The 20,606-nt window shown below is 37.0% G+C and overlaps 1 long non-coding RNA gene across 1 annotated transcript in view; it reads right to left on the bottom strand.

The window, feature by feature from the left end:
* Positions 1-11,743, bottom strand: part of LOC110743571 — a 108,028-nt gene extending 96,285 nt beyond the window's left edge. Inside the window, exon 1 of the long non-coding RNA XR_002522861.1 lies at positions 11,590-11,743. This is a non-coding gene — a long non-coding RNA (uncharacterized LOC110743571). The remainder of the gene's footprint in view (positions 1-11,589) is intronic.
* Between the last annotated feature and the right edge of the window lie 8,863 nt (positions 11,744-20,606).

Here is a 20,606-nt window from a genome sequence, read left to right on the forward strand (position 1 = left end):
CGTAAGAAGAAGCCCAGAGGGAAGGTGCTTGCAGGAATAATCTACCTGCTTAATCGTGTCAAGGTTTTGATATTCTCAGCAAGACTTGCCCCACATTTGTGTAAGATGGCTATAGAAATTCCAGAAATCAAGTACAGAGGGAAGAAAAATTCGTGTCAATATCTTATTTTTCTTTTAAGGATAAAGAAACCTCTCTAATTCATACCAGCCCAGGCAGACTTCCCTTCATAATTTACTGGACAGAACTGTATTGCACGCTAAAGTCAAATCAAAGACCACTTGGCAAAGGAAATGAGATATGACTTAATTAGAAAACTTAACATTTTCTACACCCCTTGCTCTCCACTCCAAACTGAGGAAGGTCTAGCCTCCCTGAAGAATAGAACAGTTTAAAAGAGAGTGAACAAAATCAAGGTTGGGAAAAAGTAAGGAATGGTTGTGGGATGAGCAACCAACAGTATTTTCCTCAATCATCCCAGTGGCCTATTGTAAATTAGGTATTCTTATGCCTATTTGTCCAATCAAGATGCTGTGCCTCAGAGAATGTGTCTTGCTCAAGACCACCCAGCAAGTATGACAAGCTAGTTTGCAATCAAAATCTCTAAATCCAATTATAGATTGGTATTAATGTAAAAATTTTACAATTGTGATCAGCACTAAGGGAGAGAAGTGGAAGTTTTTGTTGTTGTTGTTGTTGTTGTTGTTTTGAGACGGAGTCTCGCTCTGTTGCCCAGGCTGGAGTGCAGTGGCGCGATCTCGGCTCACTGCAAGCTCCGCCTCCGGGGTTCACGCCATTCTCCTGCCTCAGCCTCCCGAGTAGCTGGGACTACAGGTGCCCACCACCACACCTGGCTAATTTTTTATTTTATTTTATTTTATTGTATTTTTAGTGGAGCCCGGGTTTCACCGTGTTAGCCGGGATGGTCTCGATCTTCTGACCTCTTGATCCTCCCACCTCAGCCTCCCAGAGTGCTGGGATTACAGGCATGAGCCACCACGCCCAGCGAAAAGTGGAGGTTTTACAGCATTTGAGGGGAGCAAATTGTAGGAAAAACCTGGTTGGGGGAATTGAGAAAAGACTTCCTGAGAAAATAACATTTTAGTTAAGCACTAAATCTTGAATGCCACCTTCATAAATTAAATCCCCTTTACAATGGCAGCATCTGAACTATTTTTTCATTTTGCATGGATGTGATCTGTTTATTGTAATGATGCAATCACAGCTCCATAACAGCAGTTACTGAAGCCAGGGTCATGGTGACAAGAGAGGCATTGGGAAGCAACTCTGAAAACAGTAGGCAGGTCCTCAGCAATGTCCATGAACCTACTTGAGGCAACTTCAGTGAGCTGGAGAACAGTTCACAGCCCAGTTCAGTGAAATACCCCTTCCAACATGATCCCATTCTTGGTGTCAAGACAGTGTTTGATATAACATCATAGGACAATGCTTGGTATTTCTTTTATTAGTCTGGTCTTACTTTTAAAATGTAGCAAATATCAATATCATAAAGTACACAGTATAAGACAGAGAGCACAGATGTCTACTTGTACTTGGTAGAAAGGAAGGAAGGAAGGAAGGAAGGAAGGAAGGAAGGAAGGAAGGAAGGAAAGAAGGGAGGGAGGGAAAGAAGAAGGGAGGGAAAGATGAGGGAGGGAGGGAAAGATGAGGGAGGAAGGAAGAATGAGAGGGAGGAAGGAAGTTAGAATGAGAGGGAGGAAGGAAGGAGAGAGGGAAGGAGGAAAGAAGGAAGAAAAGAAAGGAACGAAGGAAAGAAGGACAGAAGAAAAAAAATAAAAAGAGAAATCAAATTCCAACATGTAATAGGTTTTGTTATTATTTAGGTATGACAAGGCCAATGATAAGGGATTATAAGATGTAAGGATGACTGTTATTTGAAAGATAGTTTATTCTAATCACAAGTAGAGTAGAGTTTATTCAATTTTCAAGAGAGAGTAAACAGGTCACACCTGGGTGAGGGGGCACACAGAGACCACCCGGGGGTATCACAAGACAGAGAGAGAGGGAGTGACTGGGTAAGTGCCATTATTGTGGTTTCCACAAGAAGGGACTGGCAAAGGAGGTTAAGTAAGTAGGCTTAGGATTGGTTAGTATGAAAAATATCTGTGGACTCTGCGGCACAGAGGATATTTCAACTGTCTTTTATCTGGCCCTGGGGTGATTAGGGTGGGTGTATAGTGGTCCAGAGTATGAGAGTCCCATAAGAGGAAGTGGTTGTGGGTGTGGATTTAATTGGCTGCTCAAGAAAGGGAACTGATTGGCTTCTACCCAGGGCCTCAAAACTGGGTCAAGACGGCATTTAAAAAACAGTATTACACAACTGAATGCGACCAGGTTTGCAGAAGCAGTTTATGTGTTCTCTCCTCTACTAGGGGGAGAAAGGGCTTATTCTCAATTTTACCCACAGATTTTTAGATGACTGAACAAACACAAACCCCAACTAAAAATAGTTAAGGTCATTGAGAGTTTTTTAAAAAATCACTTTGCATGTTAAAATTAATTGCAACATACCAATTAAATGAACTTTATCTTAAACAGGTGTAAGACAGGATTTATCTGAAAGAAAGGTAGCAAAACTCCTCTCCATTGATTATCTTAACATTTGGCTTAGTACTATTCACAAGTTTGAGGCTATCTATGCTGTTTTATGTATGAGGTCCAGCAGCATTTTACTTGAATATCACTAAATTCTGGTCTGCTCTTACTAATGTCAAAGTCAGTTTCATATAAAGATTCATGGAAGAGAGAAGAATGAATTTTTGTGCCCTGAAGATTAATCTGCAGGTGATACAGAAAATATCACTAAGAAGCCCAATGATGTAAGCAAGCGCCAAGCTCATTATCTTGGATTTACTAATAAAAATGGTGCTGTAGACCAGGCGTGGTGGCTCACGCCTATAATCCCAGCACTTTGGGAGGCCGAGGTGGGCAGATCACGAGGTCAGGAGATCGGGACCATCCTGGCTAACACGGTGAAACCCTGTCCCTACTAAAAATACAAAAAAAAAAAAAAAAATTATCCGGGCCTGGTGGTGGGTGCTTGTAATCCCAGCTACTCGGGAGGCTGAGGCAGGAGAAGGAGAATCACTTGAACCTGGAAGGCGGAGGTGGCAGTGAGCTGAGATCGGGCCACTGCACACCAGCCTGGGTGACAGACAGACTCTGTCTCAAAACAAAACAAAACAAAACAAAACAAAACAAAAAGGCACTGTAAATGAATTGGAAAAGTTAAGGAAACAAGGACAGGTCGTTAAATTCTGTAGTTAAGTATAGGACTCTCCATCTGTCCAAATAGCTTATATTGATATAATTTCTAAGATGAATAAAACATCACCAAGATCAATATCCAGTGTATGTTCCAACCAAAATGTGACAATAATCTATCCATGGTAGCATTTATTTGATCAAATACTTTATAGTTACTCAATGTATTTAACAAAAAAGCAATAACATTTTACTGAAAATTAAATTAGGGTTTTAAATGCAACGCAATATTGTTTCTAAAAGTATTTTGGCAGGAATCATTCATTCCAACAGGGACAACTTTATCTAATGATATCTAGCACTTATAAGGCATTTTCATCTTCCAAGTGTTTTACTCACACCAATTAATTAATTTTCATTTTATTGAAACAAGATAGGTAAATACAAGTTAAAAGGAAGCTAATTTTCTTCCAGACCAGATGGGAAGTCAATGCCAAAATTTAAATTATGCTTAGGATTTTGGCTTCAGCCCTCCGTCCTGATCATTAAGTAAAAAATACCAACCTCAGTATCATTAAATGTTGTGAAAAAAAATAAAAACCACAAACTCCAAAATCAAAGCTGATAATTTCATTTTTTAAGACTTCCTCCGTGTGCTCTTCAAAAAAAAGATAAAAATAAAGAAAAAAAAAGTATAGTGCTTTTCCTTTTTCCCTCTTGATAAAATAGCATTCTAGACCTGATAGTGTTGAACTGTAGTCTTTACAATGTGAAGTATGGTAGTTTTCAAATTATCTTTAAAAAAAATAGATTATTTCTCATAAAAGTGTTGGTGAGAAAATACTGAAAAGAATCAAATGTGCAAACTATTTGTTATAGCTCAAGGATGTCTGCATAACAATGTGAGAGAATTCTTTATAAATCCACTTATACTCAAGGTATCTTTATATATCTGAGGCTAAAAAAATATATAAGTTTGAATAATGCATACATGCTTTTGTTATAAGATTGCATTCTTTAAATAAATAATAAATATCTCACGGTGCTATTCTTAAAAAAAAAAAAAAAAATGAAGATTTCAAACTATGGTTAACCAAAATGAAGGCACTCTGTTTGTAGAAGTTGTTGAGTACAGAGAGCATTTTATATAGGCAAAATAAATGTCCAGCCATAGCTGTAAATCAGAGCAAGGTAAAAGCCAAAATAAATTATCTAGCTTGTGTTGAAATAGCTTCAAACTTAGGGTACTTTTCAGAATTTGGCAAGCTGTGGACCATGGGCCAAATCCAGCCACCCGCCCGTTTTTGTAAATAAAGTTTTATCATAACACTGTCATCCCCATTTATTTACGCATTGCCTATTGACACTTTTAAGCTTCAACAGAAGACTCCAGTAGTTGCAACAAAGACCATATGGCCTGCAAAACCTAAACTATTTACTCTCTGGCTCTTTACAGAAAACATTTGCCAACCCCTCCTCTACCAGAGCTGACTTGTTGAGTCCCTGAGAGAAGTCAGACGACACTCATTTAGGCAAGAGGGAGGCTACTAAATTTGAAAAGGAAATCTATTTAAATTTGTGCTTATATAGGGAGCACCCAATTTCTGAGCCAGGTGTCATTCAAAATTCATTTGTAAGTCATTTATGCCTCACTCTGACATATTCATTAACTCATAATATGACTTTCTAATCTACAACATAGAACAAATTGGGGTCAGGTTCAGATGACAGACATTTAAAGCATTGTTTCTCCCTCTCTTTCATGAACTCCTATGCATCTTAAAGTTACCTAGAGAAGATCAAGATACATCCTATTTGGAGCATTTTATCCTTATGAAGTCAGTAGAATCCATTGAGTGTGAGCAGTGAAACATGCTTAGCTTGCAAAGGTGTTGGATTAGGGTTACGGTTGCCCAGGTGAGCTGAGATAATAAAAATGGCTTCTTCACCATGGATAGCAAAAAGGAGACTTCTGATATCTATATTTTCTGGTGTTCTATATTTTGTATGATATTCATGTAAAGCAACATTCTTTGATGTTTTTTACTTTCTCAGATTCTCTAGAGCAAGGTGAAATCTTCAAAGTTCTCTAACTTTTAATGATGATGATAGCATTGATGATATGCAGTGGTTACTGAATGTGTACTATGTTTTCTCTATTGTTCTAAGTTTATATATGTGTTTAATCAATCCTCATCACAACCCCATGAAGCGGTATTGTTATTATTCTTACTTTACAGACAGATAGTAGATACAGATGATAAGTCATTTGTAATAGATTACACATCTAATAAGCATTATAATAAAGGAGGAAATAGGTCTCTATCAAAGCCTTAAAGATAAATTAATTTATCTAAGCCTTGTGAGAGCTCAATTTGAATGCAATATATATATATATGTATATATATGTGTGTGTATGTATATGTGTATATATATGTATATATGTATATACACACACATTCTTAATTAGTGGGTATATGTATATATATGTGTGTGTGTATATATGTATATACACACACACATATATGTATATACACACACATTCTTAATTAGTGGGTCAGAGGGGTTTAATATTAATAAATATTGTTTTTGGCCGGGTGCGGTGGCTCACACCTGTAATCCCAGCACTTTGGGAGGCCGAGGCGGGCAGATCACCTGAGGTCAAGAGTTTGAGACCAGCCTGGCCAACATAGTGAAACCCTGTCTCTACTTAAAATACAAAAAATTAGCTGGGCATAGTGGTATGCGTCTGTAACCCCAGCTACTCGGGAGGCTGAGGCAGGAGAATTGCTTGAACCCGGGAGGCAGAGGTTGCAGTGAACCGAGATCGTGCCATTACACTCCAGCCTGGGGGACAAGAGCGAGACTTCGTCTCAAAAAATAAATAAATAAAGTAAATATTGTTTTTTTACATTGTTTGAATATTAATATTAGTTACTAGATTAGACAGTTTCAGCAAAATTAATGCTGTATTAAAGTTTTCTTCACCCTTTCTCATAATTTGGCTACTTATTAATATGGACATTATTTTTATCAACTTTAGCAATAAAGTGCAAATTTTCAATAGTTTATGACCTAAATGATACAACTTTCACATCCTTATAAAATATTACACTGTTATTTTATATTATTTTATACAATTAGTAGCACTTCAGCTTCTAGTAATAAATCACTGAGTAATTCAGACCAAGATTTCCTGTGATGCCAGTGAGAAAATCTAGACAAAACCAAAAAAATGCCTTTTGAGCCATCAGAAAACAAATACTACCAGGCTAGGACCTGTAAGAAGGTGGAGGGCCAGAGAAAGATCTCATTTTTAGGACTGTATTTCCCCTTGGGTATTTTCTAGTTTCTGAGCAGATCATCTCAGAAACTAAAGATTAAAGAGCACTTGAAAATAGCATATGGGCCTAAGATACAGCAAATGAGCTCCAGAGCCCACAGAAGGAAGGAGAGTGGGGCAGTTGTTGAACTTAATCCCTTGGGTTTGGTACTCTGAGGGACTAAATACCTAGAACTCTGGAAACTAGATAAATTCTTACAGTGTCCTCAGACCGGTTTCAAACTAATTCAAACCTGAAACAAGATGGAGCGATTATAGATTGACTGTGCTTCTGAGCATCTTATGGAAGCAAATGCTAATTTTTCTCAAGAGAAAAATAACATCGCCCTAGTCTTTGAGTCTTCGAGTTATTTCTGTATTTTTAAAATTCTGTGTTCAGTTATAAGATAACATACATGAAAACCAGCACAAATAACACATATCGTCAATAAAAACCAATGCAAACAAAAGACAATAAAGACAGATTCAATTAGACTTCAGATATTCAATTTATAGTGTATAGATTTTAAAATAAGCATGCTTGCTATGTTCAGGAAAATAAAACAGTAATAATTATGGAAAACCCTGGAAATAAGAGAAGAATAATATATAGACTTCAGAACAGAAAAAATGCAATAACCAAGATTAGGTACTCAATGGGTGGTTTTATCAACAGATTAGACACAAATAAAGAGAGGCCTAGATCTGGAAGAGAGATAAGAAAAAATATTAAGAATACACCAAAGAGACAAAAATATGGAGAATCACAAGAAAATATAAAATACATATGGGATGCAATGAGGAGATCCAACATGGGTGCAATCTGAATCCCATTAATAAATGGAAGAAGGAATTGGGAGAGAAGTAGTATCTAATGCCACAAAGACTGAAAACTTTATAAAACTGATAAAAGGTATTAAACCTTAGATTTTAAAATCTATATGAACTACAAGTAGAATATACAACAAGTAATCTATGCGTAGGCATATAATATTAAAGTTTTGCAAACCAAAGAGAAAGAGAAGAAATGTAATGCAGCCACGTAAAAAGGATAGATGGTCTTTAAAAAGCAAGTATAAGACTCACTGTTGACTTCTTAACATCATGACATAGCCAGAAGATAAACTATAAAGTATTAATAGAAAATAATTGTCAAACTAGAGTTCTATACAAGGAAAAAATGTCGTTCAAGATTGTTGAACTGAAATAGACGTTTTCAGACAAATAAAAAATAAGAATTTTCAAACGGGCATTGTGGCTCATGCCTGTAATCTGAGTACTTTGGGAGGCCGAGGCAGGCAGATTACCTGAGGTCAGGAGTTCAAGACCAGCCTGGCCAACATGGGGAAACCCCGTCTCTACTAAAAATACAAAAATTAGCTGGGCATGTTGGCGGGCACCTGTAATCCCAGCTATTCGGGAGGCTGAGGCAGGAGAATTGCTTGAACCTGGGAGGCGGAGGTTGCAGTGAGCCAAGATCACACCATTGCTCTCCAGCCTGGGCAATAAAAGCGAAACTCTGTCTTAAAAAACCAAACAAACAAACAAACAAAAACTGAGAATTTTCAACCAGAAGTACCTCTTGAAGACTGTTATGCAGGCCAAATGAAAATGATCCCTAATAGAAGATTAAAGATGTAGAATAAAAGGACAACAATAAAATGATGAACAAATGGGTAAATATAAGTGAATATTAACTATGGAATAATAATATTAGTATTACTAAATAACAAAAGGTTGTATGGTAAATATTAATATGTCATGCCTGTTTGGATTTTAATACACAAACATATACATAAAATAAAATGGGGTTAAATAGTAAATGAAGTTAGGTCGGGCGCTGTGCCTCACGCCTGTAATCCCAGCACTTTGGGAGGCCGAGGCGGGTGGATCACCTGAGGTCAGGAGTTTGAGACCAGCCTGGAAAATATGGTGAAACCCCGTCTCTACTAAAAAAATACAAAAATTAGCCGAGCATGGCGGTGAGTGCCTGTAATCCCAGCTACTCGCTCCTCAGGAGGCTGAGGCAGGAAAATCACTTGAACCTAGGAGGTGGAGTTTGCAGTGAGCTGAGATTGCATCACTGCACTCCAGCCTGGGCAACAGAGCAAGACTTTGTTTCAAAAAAAAAAAAAAAAAGATAGTAAATGAAGTTAAACAACAAGGCAACAACCAAATATTAAGGCAAGAATGAAATATATCATTTCTAGGTCACCTCTAAAAGAATTGTAAAGGACTATGTAACTCTTTAAATAATAGAGAGCAAAAATAAGATAACAAAAAATTATCAATAAATTGAAAAGGAGGCAAGAAAAAAGAGAGAAAAGAAAAAATGTTAGGACAAAACACACCGCATTATTTTATGTTTAAACTCAAATATTAAATGTAAAAAAATTAGGTGTTCAAAATGAAGAGAAAAATTATCAGGCTCGTTTATGTAATTTTTATAAAAGTCTCATCTAAAATATTCCAAAATAAGGATTCCAAATAGTTAAAAGGTAAAACAACAAAAAAGGAAAATTATATACCTTGCAGATGTGATCCAAAAGACATTGCTTAGCTATATCAACATTAGTCTCAGTAAGTCTTAAGATTAGCAGAATTAGTAGAGATAAAGAGGAACACTTTATAATGATAATTGGATGAATTCACCAGAAAGATACAACAATTCTAAATTTGAGTGCACTGAAAACTTAGCTTGAAGATATATAAAGAATAGACGAAACTATAAGGAGAAAAGGAAAAAAAAAGTCTAATCACAGTGGAATATTTTTACACACTTCTCTCAGACACAGATAAAACTAAAATTAATAAGAATATTAAAAATTTGAATAACAGGATGAGTAGACTGGATCTAATGGGCATGTCTAAGATGTCACTCCCTATAAAACTACAAAATGCATCTTAACTGCAGGCCAAACATTTGCAAATGGAGCATTTGCCAGGTCATCAAGCAAGTTTTGTTTTGTTTTGTTTTTTGTTTTGTTTTTTGAGACAGAGTCTCGCTGTGTCGCCCAGGCTGGAGTGCAGTGGCGCGATCTTGGCTTACTGCAAGCTCCACCTTCTGGGTTCACGCCATTCTCCTGCCTCAGCCTCCCGAGTAGCTGGGACTACAGGCGCCCACCACCACGCCTGGCTAATTTATTTATTTATTTATTTATTTATTTATTTATTTATTTATTGTATTTTTAGTAGAGACGGGGTTTCACCGTGTTAGCCAGGATGGTCTCGATCTCTGGACCTCATGATTTGCCCACCTCCGCCTCCCAAAGTGCTGGGATTACAGGCGTGAGCCACCACGCCCGGCCCATCAAGCAAATTTTAAGGAAGGATTGAAATTACTCATAGTGTATTTTTTGACCATGAAGAAATTAGCTATCAAATATTACAAAAAGATAGCTAGAAAACATTCATATAGGATGAGAATTAAGAAATACTCTTATAGATGATCTAGTCGATCAAAGAAGAAATCAATAGAGGAATATTGATATTTTGAATTAAGGAATAATGAAAGTGCTATATTAAAAAAAGTGTGGGCTGCTACAGGAAAACATTCTTAGATGCTAATCTGTGCCATTAAATGCATTTATTAAAAAGAAAGATGTGAAAATTAACTCTCCCAGAGTTTAGAAAATAACCACAAATTGAATATAAAATAGAAAAATGGAAAACCAAATGAAATAGAAAATAAACATAGACATTAACAATGCCAAAAGCTGGACCTTTGAAAGAATTTTTTAAAGTAATAAACTTCTGTTGAGACTAATCAAGAAAAAGACAAAAGGCACAAATAACTGATGTCAGGAACAGCGAAGGCATCAATACCACTCTCTACAGATATTAGATATTTAAAGGTCTGATAACTTTATGCCAATAAATATAAACATCTAGATTAGACAAATCCACAAAATAATTACTAAAGAAAAACAGAAAATCTAAGCATACCTATAATTATTAAAGAAATTCAATAATAAATTAAAACGTTCCAGCAGGGTGCGGTGGCTCACGCCTGTAATCCCAGCACTTTGGGCGGCTGAGGCAGGCAGATCACCAGGTTAGGAGATTGAGACCATCCTGGAGAACATGGTGAAACTCCATCTCTACTAAAAATACAAAAAATTAGCCTGGCATGGTGGCAGGTGCCTGTAGTTCCAGCTACTCGGGAGGCTGAGGCAGGAGAATCGCTTGAACCCGGGAGGCGGAGGTTGCAGTGAGGAGATCGTGCCACTGCACTCCAGCCTGGCGACAGAGCAAGACTCCGTCTCAAAACACAAACAAGCAAGCAAACAAACAAAAAACTAGCAGACTTGGGAGGAAGATTACCTTAATTTCATGAAAATTACTTACAAAATAGATAAATAAATCACAGTCAATATTATATTTGGTATAACGTATTGCAAGCTTTTCCTCTGAGATTGGGTACAAGTAAGTCTAATAACATGACTTGTATTCAATATTATAGTAAATGTTGTAGCCAATATAATAAAGCAAGAAAAAAAGAAAAATGCAGTAACTGAGAACAAAGAAACAAAACTGTTAATTCACAGACAACATGATTAACTATATGAAAAGTTAAAAAATCTGCATAAAATTGTTTTAATGAGTAAGGTCAATGTATAAAATGAACTGTATTGCTTTAAATGAGCAATTGGACAATGAATTTCATGAAAGCAAGCCATTTATGAGAGCATAGGAAAAACAAACCTCTTAAAAGAACAAACCTCGTAAGAGCTGTGCATAACTCTACCAATGAAACGTAAAATATTACTGAGAGAAGATAAAGACGACCTAAATAAATTGAGCCAAAGTTTTTAGAATTTCTTTCTCTGGGTAGAACTTGTAAAATTGATGGCAAATGCATTTGGAAATGCCAGGGTGAAGAATAGCCAGTGAAATCTAAAGCAATAAAACAGAATTGAAGGACTTACTGTACCCACTCTCAAGATTTTATTACTAGGTTATAACAATTACGACAGAAAGATATTGTGTAAACATAGACAAACTAAACAATGAAATAAAATAAAAATTCCGTAAACAGACTCACCTATGTATTGATTTATGACATAATTTGCACTGCAGAATGAGAGAAGCACAGTTTTCTCAAGAAATGTTGCTACCGGCCGGGCGTCGTGGCTCACGCCTGTAATCCCAGCACTTTGGGAGGCCGAGGCGGGCGGATCATGAGGTCAGGAAATCGAGACCATCTTGGCTAACACGGTGAAAACCCGTCTCTACTAAAAATGCAAAAAATTAGCCGGGCGAGGTGGCGGGCGCCTGTAGTCCCAGCTACTCGGGAGGCTGAGGCAGGAGAATGGCGTGAACCCGGGAGGCGGAGCTTGCAGTGAGCCGAGATAGCGCCACTGCCCTCCAGCCTGGGCGACAGAGCGAGACTCTTGTCTCAAAGAAAGGAAAGGGGAAAGGGGAAACGGGAAAGGGGAAAGGGGAAAGGGCAAAGGGCAAAGGGCAAAGGGGAAGGGGGAAAGGGGAAAAGGGAGAAACTATGAAGACTCAAAAATGTAAGCAGCGGCTGGGCGCGGTGGCTCACGCCTGTAATCCCAGCACACTGGGAGGCCGAGGCGGGGGGATCATGAGGTCAGGAGATTGAGACCATCCTGGCTAACACGGTGAAACCCCGTTTCTACTAAAAATCCAGAAAAAAAATTATCTGGGCGTGGTGGCGGGCGCCTGTGGTGTCGGCTACTGGAAAGGCTGAAGTAGGAGAATGGCGTGAACCCGGGAGGCGGAGCTTGCAGTGAGCCGAGATCGCGCCACCACACTCCAGCCTGGGCGACAGAGCGAGACTCCGTCTCAAAAAAGAAAGAAAAAGAAATGTTGCTACCTCTGGCTGGGCGCGGTGGCTCACGCCTGTAATCCCAGGACTTTCGGAGGTCGAGGCGGGCGGATCACGAGGTCAGGGGTTTGAGAACAGCCTGGCCAACATGGTGAAACCACGTCTCTATAAAGGTACAAAAAATTTCGGGCGTTGTGGTGGGCACCTGTATTCCCAGTTACTCCGGAGGCTGAGACAGGAGAATCGCCTGAACCCGGGAGGTGGTGGTTGCAGTGAGCCGAGATTGCGCCACTGCACTCCAGCCTGGGCGACAGGGCAAGACTCTTATCTCAAAAAAAAAAAAAAAGTTGCTACCTTAATTGGATATCCATACAGAAAAAATACAAGACTACTTCTTATCATATACAAAAAATACTTTCAGGTGAATTATAGCTTATATTATGAAAGATAAATAATGTTTATAGAACATAAAATTTGTCATGGGGAAGCTTTTGTGAAGAGATACTATAGATTATAAAATAAGGAAAAGCATAGGTATTTAGGTGGCATTTACAGTAAGAACACTGGTATATTAAAGCACAGGATTAATAGCTTATATCCAAAATATACAAAGAGCTCCTACAAGTCAATTAGGAAAAGAGCTATAATACAGTAGAAAAGAAAATGGACAAGTATTTGAAATCACTTCAGAAAAGATGTCTAATGCCTAATATACACTTGTAAAACATGCTCAGCCTCATTAGTTATCAGAGTTTTGCAAATTAAAACCATAAGTGATACCACTACACATCCGGCAGAATGTTTAAAAATAAAAATACTGAGGGTACCAAATGCTAGCAAGGATGTGGAGCAACTGGAACTCTTATAGGCTCTTAGTAGGTGTGCACACTCTCCTGGGGGAACTAAAGTTGGAAATACACATACCCAGAAATTTTACTGTTAGGTATTAGCTTGAACCATGTGAAATTTTCAATATTTGCCATTACAAACGACAAGTTTATACGGTCCAAACTAACATATCCAGTTGAAACTCATACAGATATATCGAAAGTGTGTATAAAAATATCCATTGTAATGTTACTTGTAAGAGCTCCAAACCAGAGGCAGCATAAATGATAATCAGCTGTAGAGTGAATAAATAAATTGTGATAAATTCACCCAATGCAATACAGTATAGAAAGGAAATAAGTGAACTATAGCTATGCACAATAAAATGAATATAAAGGAAGGCGCTTTATTATTTCATTAGTAAAAAATGAGGACAGGCAAAAATCATAGTGTTTAGAAAAGTCTAGGTATCTAAACTATAGGGAAAAGCAAGGAAATGATGATCAAAACAATTACTTTGGAAAGAGAGGGAAGAAGTATGATGGAAAGAGAGCACAAGGGTCTTCCAAAGCACTGGCAACGTTTCATTGCTTCACCAGGAAGGTGGTTATAGGGATGTCCATTTTGTAATACATCATCCATCTGTACATTTTTATTTTGATCTCTACAGTTGAAAATTTTATAGTAAGAAGAGGTTCAATAAGATAATATAGTGTAATGGCTAATATGCATGCCAAATTATAAACAGAATATTACTCCCAAAAATTACTCGTTATCAAAAACAGAGTCCACATATTTGATTTGTCACATGGGGAGCTCCCTCGCTTATGTTATTTTTGAGCAGCAGGATGACCTATTCAACAACAAGTTTACCTATTCAGCAAATATTTAGTGCCTCGTAAGTACAAACACTGTTCCAGGTGCTGTTTCAGCCATGAGGACAATACAGAAATCTCTGCTTTCATATATCTTATACTCTAGTGGGAGAGAGAAATAATAAAGCACAGTAGATAAGAAAATTATATAAATGTTAGAAAATTGTAAGTGTTAAGGAGGAAAATAAAGCAGAAGCAAGAATTTTTTTAATGAATTCTCAAGTGGAGTTACAATTTTAGATATGAGGACCTCTGTAAAATGAAATGATAATTCAGCAAATGAGGAATCTAACCACATTATTATCTAAGGAAAGAGCATCCCAGCCCGAGAAATAGCGAGGGCAAAAAGTAACAGAAAACATACTCTCCAGAAATTATCTCAATCAAAGCAACTTCTGGATTCTAACAGAAATCAACTGATGAAACCAGGAAAATAAAGGAGATGCACTAATACAAAATTAATAATGATTCTTGTGGTCTGACCTCAGACTTGTAAGCGCAGGGTATCATTGTAAACAAGCCTTGAAAAAAGTTTCTTCCAACAGTGTCAGACTAAGTGGTTACATCTTGGAGACCATCTATATGAACTTTCCAGATGAATGAGAAAACAAGCACATGAACAATGTTTTCAAATGTTATATCAAAGAGCTCTTGTGGATCAAGATAAAATTTTCAGGGAGATCATCATAGACGGATTTAAAAAGTTCTGTGTTGCCAAAAAATTAGAATAAAAGTGAAAATTACGTGCTCTCAAACATGGTTATCAGTCAAAAAGTGACTTTACTGCTGATGAAGATTGATGTTGAAGATGCCTGTGAAGAATTTGAATGAAGTTATTTCAGGAAATGTGAAAGTATTAAAAATGCATAAATTAATACTTAAAAATATCTAATCATAGTTATATGTCCAAACAAAAACTGTACATGAATGTATACAGCTGCATTATACATCGTAGCCAAAAGGTGAAAGCCATATGTCCATCAACTAAAGGATAATTAAAATATGGTAGATCCATTCCATGGAATATTACTTGGTTATAAAAGGAATGGGGATACTGATACATGTTACAAAATGGGTGAAGTTGAAAACATCATGCTAACTGAAAGAAGGCAGGCACAAAAGACCACATTATATAATTCCATTCATATGAAATACCTAGAAAAGGGAAATTTATAGAGACAGAACATTAATTATTGGTTGCCTGTATTGGGGGAGGTGATGGAGGAACAAGAAGGTAATAGCTGAAAGGTATAGGTTTCTTTTTGAAACTCAGTGAATATACTACAAACCATTGAACTGTATAATTCAAATACTTGAATAGTATGGTACTTGAATTGTATCCAAATAAGTTTTTTAAATAGATAATCTTGAATAGGTATGTGTAACTAAATGAAAAAAAAAATTAAATAGAAGTAGGCATTTTAGGATTTCAGCTCTAAGTCTACCCCTGCACATGTCTACACTCATCATAAACATTTCTTCCTGGATCTTCTCTTTGGAAAAACAGGGGCCCATTCCAAAGACTTCTGAAAATGTTCATTTGCTTGGTTGGATATAGAAATAAAATAGTGGGCCATGGGAATGTTGAAGAATTTTAGTTCATTCTGGTTTCTACCTTGATCTTCCTCCCCAGTTTTGAGCTAGATCCCTAAGTATTTGTCACTGGGTCCCTACTTTTTTCCCTGGGACGACTTTGAATGTTAGAAGATGGAGACGGGGACAGATTAAGGCCTAAGTGGTTCTAATCAGGGAATGACTATGTTGCCAACAGCTATATATAATTCAAAATAAGAGCAAACCAAACCTAAACACAAATCTTGCAAGTAGGTGGAAATTCAAATAGCTTTCCAGCTTTTTTGATTGCAAAACTGTAGATCAGCTCATCAGAACTGCCTCATCTCTCCTTTTTCTCTCTCTTCTTGCTTGGATGGCATACTCTGTCATGACACTATTGCCCTAAGCAATATTTCACCAGCCTGTGGGGCAACCTAGCATGGAAAACGGGAAAGGCAGATGCTGAGCACCAGGATTTATCTTACTTTGGCTCTGGGTAGAGAAATTAGTATGTATATAAATGCAAAAATATAACTATGTTGTGATTTTAGCATTTACAGAGAAGATGTTTTCTTTTTTTCTTTTAGAAATTAATTTGCTTCTGCTATAAATCCTCAATTTAATTCTCTTTGTCTCTGACAGTGTAAAAGGTATCTTAAGTAGTCACGAAGGTGTAGGCCAAAGAGTTTGACTCGACATGGGCCAAAAGTGGCAGAAATTTAATCGGATCAACCTGGTTTTCCATAGATTTCTATAGAAATGAAGGAGGCTAACAGGAAAACACAATCAACATGCACATGCAACCGTAAACCATGTCTGCCTGTGTTCCCATAATGATTGAATCATTAGTGGTGCCATATTGTATCGGTATTTTCCACACTGCCTTAGGCATAACAGTCAAAATGTGACTGCCGTATCCATTGACAGTTTGACAGTTTCTACCTGAATCAAAATCTCCAGAAAAGCATGCCAGCTTAGAAAGTAACTGCTGTCACAAAATTAAATTGGAAATAATTTACAAATACATCAGCAGTTACTTTGTAAGCAATCACTCTACAATTAGCATTTTACTAGGCCTTTTTAAAAAGGTTTTTATTTGCTTATTTATTGTTATTTTTCTCCCACACAGTGTTTTAAGAAACCCTTCCCCATACAATTAAAATTAAATAGAAATTTTAGTGCTGTGAAAATGGTAGAATTTCAAACAATCACTAAAAATGGGGAAATGCTACATTATATTTTAAATAACAAAAAGACAATTAAAAAATTAAAATATATGGAGGGATTGTATCTGCTTCATTCATATGTTTAATATCATGGCAATAATTCAGTCTTGATTTTATAATTCTGGAAACTTTTCAGTATTCTTTCTCCGGTAGCTAACCTGTATTTACTCAGAATATCAATCAGTTGCATTTTTGGAGTGCATAAAACACTCTCTAATTAAGCCTTATTTAATTTGTTTTAACTCAGAGTGCAAAGGAGATGGCACAATGTGAATTCCTCATTATAGTAACCTCTCCTCAAAACTACAAATGGGTATGAAGTGATATCTGTGTGTGTGTTTTTGTACTATAACATCATTCACAGAAGCAGTTCCTCAGAAAGATGATAACAATAATAATGACACTTAGCATTTATATAGCATTTTCTATCTTCACAACGCTTTATAAACCCTAACTAAATAATGGTACTTGCAAGAATGAGGTTAAGGCATCAATGAATCAGCATGTAACGTTTGTCCTCTGAAACATCACCTTTCGCTGTCAGTTCCCGTGGGATAGATTGCCCCTCATGATGGATTAAAACCAGATACAATTGATTGGCTGATCTCAGCCTGCACTCCAAAGGAACCTCCATAGCCTTTGGATGTTTATACTGATTAACTCAAGCAGAGGCATCTTTATTTGTGGTCTCAGACCAGCCCTCCACTGACAGAGCCAAGTGAAGACTTTTAAGTAATTATTTGGACAATTCAGTCCCAAATCTCCTCTCATTCGGAGGCACACTAAGATAGTTGCTTGACTACTCTATACCCGGGTTTTTCAAAACTCAACCATATTGACATTTGGGGCGGGAAAATTGTTTGCAGCAGAGAGATATCCTGCGTATGGTAGGATGTGTAGCAGCGCCCTTGGCTTCTATCCACTAGGTGCCGGTAGCACGCATCCCCCACCTCACCCCCTAGGTGTGAAAACCAAAAATGCCTTCAGATATTGCCAAACATTCTCTGTGGAGCAAAATGTCCCCCAGTTGAGAACCACTGCTCTATGCTTTGCTGGTGGTTAGACATCCTTATTCTGTGTCTTAACAATGCATATTTATTTGTCTCCAGCAGTGCCTCCTTTGACAGTGAATTTCAGGTGTGTTATTCCAGTTTGACTTTCACGAACTGGAAAACCTCAAGGACGTGGTTTAGGAAACTTTCAAGTCAGTTCAGATAACATACTGCCTCACTGCCTACCCCAGTACCCAGAGTAAGGAATTCTTCCACACTGCACAAAGCAGCAGTATCAACATAACCTGAAAATCAGTTTAGCATTACAGTTTATGAAAAACTTATTTCACAGGGTTTTGAGATAAGTTGACAGTGGCTAGTTTGAAAGCTCAGCCTTACACATTTTGCTTCTCAGCTGGGCTTAGAAAATTGTTGCAACTGTAGTTGTAAGGAAAATACTACCTCAAGGCCCGATCATAAAAGCTTCTATCAGACAGATGTCTGCGGTTATTTTGGTTCTGTATTCAGTAAGTTTTATATGGACCTAATTCCTAGAAAAACTCCCCAGTCTGTTTACATGGACAGGATAAACTGGCTGTGTTTTCTTTGTATTCCTAGTGTGAGCTGGTAATTATCCATCTACTGCTGGGATATTTCATGTAAATGGTGGACATTTTAGACACCATGTGCATCCTTAATCTCCCTAGGATTCTCTAGGAACAAAATTATTTGATATGAAAACCTTTGATATTACAAGTTGTGTTTAACATTTCAAGCCTCATTTGCATCAGTTCAGTTCACTGATCTGTTAAGCACACAGGACGACAAATCATGGAGAGAGGGAAACCTATAGATGCACTCAGTAGCCTGAAGGTATATTACAGAAAATAATAAAAGTGAACTGCTGAAGTATCTACAATTTATTAGCATAGGGTATAGTTAGTGAGGCAGTAGAATACTATCTCAGAATATTTTTTTGAATAAATAAATAATTGAAAAGATGGGTGGATGGTGAAGATGAGTAAGAATTTCTTGATGTATAGATTATGCATACTGTGCATCTGGCACATTGTATTGTGAGCTGATTATCCAAGCATGAATGTAGCAAATCCTCTATTGATCTAAATACTACAGCATCAAATCTTGGTCTTTTTTTATTTTTATTTTCTGCAAATCGCTAAAGGCTTTGACAATTTCCACGTGGGCTAGAACTAGGCAAGCAGTCAAACAGTTCCTGTACATCAAGGAGGTACTTACTGATGGCTGTAGCCGAAACACCTGCTAACCTGCTATTGTAAGCATTTATCTGGTATTTGCCTGCGGCAGAAATAAATGAATAAATAAACTTTCACCAGTCATAGTACATGAGTTAATGTATTATAGCATTATGTAAAGTAGCAAAGCACATTCTTCTGGGGCTTTTAAAAAATCATTATTTGTGGCAGGTTAGAACATATCTGCTAGCTTCTCTCTTCCATTTTCCTCACTTAAGTTTCTATCAGAGCCCTCACAACTACAGGGCTAGTTGGCCTTTGCTCTCTCAAGAATACCTTTGAGAAAACCGCCTTCCTAATCCTCAAAGAGTTTTAAAATGGCATTACAAAGGGGATGGATATATTAAACACCTCAGCTGTCAATGAGCAGAATCAATAACTGTGGGTACATAGCTTACATTATGTCTACTTACACAAGGCTTGCAATATTTGGAAAGGAGAGCTTTTCTTTTGACAACTTGGCACCAGCTGTTTCAAGAAATAACACAGCTGTATATCCCTAACACACCTGCCTCTTCTTCCATAATGTTAGAAGAAAACAAAAGTATAAAACAATGACCAGAGAGGTCAGACCACTGCCAGAAGCCTGATTTGCAACAGTATTTTCATTTGAATGTTTAAAAAGTATTGAGGCTACATTACCAATTAAAGTTAAACACAAGAATCTAGAGTTGGTTTCTTCAAAACTTTAAAGCTTTAAGGGAACAATACTTCAGTAAGTAGAGTACATAAAATATATCACTGGGACAGCAATATCATTAAACAAAATTTTTACAATAAACACCATCACTCAATATAAAAAAGAAATGCATTGTGTTTCAGAATATCATGTCCATAGACTTGTCTTGAAATATACTTTGAAGGCTAAATTTATTTTTATGCTTTCTATAAAATTTGCTGCAATTTTTAAAAACTCCTTTTCTTTTCTAATTAATAAATCCTGTCACGAAGATTGCGTGTGTCAGAACCTCATATGAGAGTATGCTGCCAGTCATGCATGCTACCTAAAATAAAGAGAGGAGAGAGTTTAACCCATCTCATTTTTAGCATCTTATTTAAACATCTGCATCTTACTATCTATTGGAGAAATGTTCCTAGTTTAACTTCTTCAGCTATTGTTGCCTAATTTTCTTATTTGGCAACAAGAGTACAATGGTAGAAGTTAAAAATGGACAACATCCTTGGCGTTATACAAATTTGCACAGAATCAGCTATCTGTTATATTTCCTTGAAAGACAATTGACTAACTTATGTTTAATGTACTAAATTTTAGATATGCCTATAAAAATTAAATTAAGGGAACACTTCCATTTTCAATAGCATCAAAGAGAACAAAATAATTAGGAATAATTGTATCAACTGGAGTATAAGATACACCGAAAGCTACAAAATAATATTGACAGAGATTAACAAAGAACTGATTAATGGAAAGACACCCAATGGTTATGGATCAAATGAATGAGTATTGTTAAGATGGCAATATTCCTCGAATTGATCTGCCGATTCAACACAATCCCTGTC

This window comes from Papio anubis, chromosome 5 (genome assembly GCF_008728515.1).
Source record: "Papio anubis isolate 15944 chromosome 5, Panubis1.0, whole genome shotgun sequence".
Classification (NCBI taxonomy): domain Eukaryota; kingdom Metazoa; phylum Chordata; class Mammalia; order Primates; family Cercopithecidae; genus Papio; species Papio anubis.